The following is a 1,358-nucleotide window of genomic DNA, read 5'->3' as shown; positions in this document are numbered from 1 at the left end:
AACGGCCGGCGGCCAACCGGCGGGCGCGGCGGGAGAGCCGGCGGCCAATAGGCGCAGCATGCGGAGCAACAGCTAGCCAATCAGAGCTGCGGCAGGGCGCAGGCGCCGTCTGTCAACCGCCCGGAGCCCGGCGCTGCGTGGGCGGGATCGCGCTGCTGCCGGGGGCGAGGCCGGGCCCGGTGGGGACCCCGCGGCGAGCGGACCGCCCACCTCCTCGTTTGCGGGGAATAGCACTGCGGTGTAGAGCCGGAGGCCTCCCAGCTGCTCGCCATTGCCCTAGGCGGGTCGTGTTGAGCGCTGTGTTCGCTAGTGCGGGCCTTGACCGCCTGGGCCTGGGTCTGTTAGGAGCCCCCCCTGCCTGGCCGGGATGGAGTCCGTGCAGGCCCGGGCGGCGCAGCCCGCAGCTGCGGCTGGATCAGCAGGAGTCGCCTGCGGGCCCCGCGCCGGCTGCCGGCCGCGGGTCGTTTCCCTGCAGCCACCCCGTGGGAGTGACCCGAGGACAGACGCCCGCAGAGCCCGTCGTCGCCGCTGAGACCGGGAGCAGCCTTGCTCTCCTCTCGCTGAAAAATGTGTGAACTCAAGACTTCAGCTGGGCAGGCTCTGCTTCTCCCACGCGAGCACAGCCCTGGGAATCCGGGCATCAACTTGGGGGAGGCGCTGGCTCTGTCCTGCAGTTCTGGATGAAACCCGGGGATCCTCAGCCGTGTCCAGACTTCATCCAGCAGGGACAGGTGCTTGTCTGTGTAGAGAGGCAGGTGTCACCCAGCACAGCAGGGCAGGGCCTGGCCTGGAGGCGGGTGTCACCCAGCACAGCGGGGCAGGGCCTGGCCTGGGAGGCGGGTGTCACCCCACAGTGGGGCAGGGCCTGAGAGGCGGGTGTCACACACACAGCGGGGCAGGGCCTGGCCTGGGAGGCAGGTGCCACCCAGCACAGTGGGGGCAGGGCCTGGCCTGGAGGCGGGTGTCACACAGTGGGGGCAGGGCCTGGGAGGCGGGTGTCACCCAGCACAGTGGGGGCAGGGCCTGGGAGGCGGGTGTCACCCAGCACAGTGGGGGCAGGGCCTGGCCTGGAGGTGGGTGTCACCCAGCACAGCGGGGCAGGGCCTGGCCTGGGAGGTGGGTGTCACCCAGCACAGTGGGGCAGGTCCTGGCCTGGAGGCAGGTGTCACACACACAGCGGGGCAGGGCCTGGGAGGTGGGTGTCACACACACAGCGGGGCAGAGCCTGGCCTGGAGGCAGGTGTCACCCAGCACAGCGGGGCAGGGCCTGACCTGGGAGGTGGGTGTCTCACACACAGCGGGACAGGGCCTGGCCTGGAGGCAGGTGTCACCCAGCACAGTGGGGGCAGGGCCTGGCA

This window comes from Oryctolagus cuniculus, chromosome 16, assembly GCF_964237555.1.
Source record: "Oryctolagus cuniculus chromosome 16, mOryCun1.1, whole genome shotgun sequence".
Lineage (NCBI taxonomy): Eukaryota > Metazoa > Chordata > Mammalia > Lagomorpha > Leporidae > Oryctolagus > Oryctolagus cuniculus.
The sequence above is the reverse complement of the archived record's forward strand: the minus strand, read 5'-3'. Positions refer to the sequence as shown.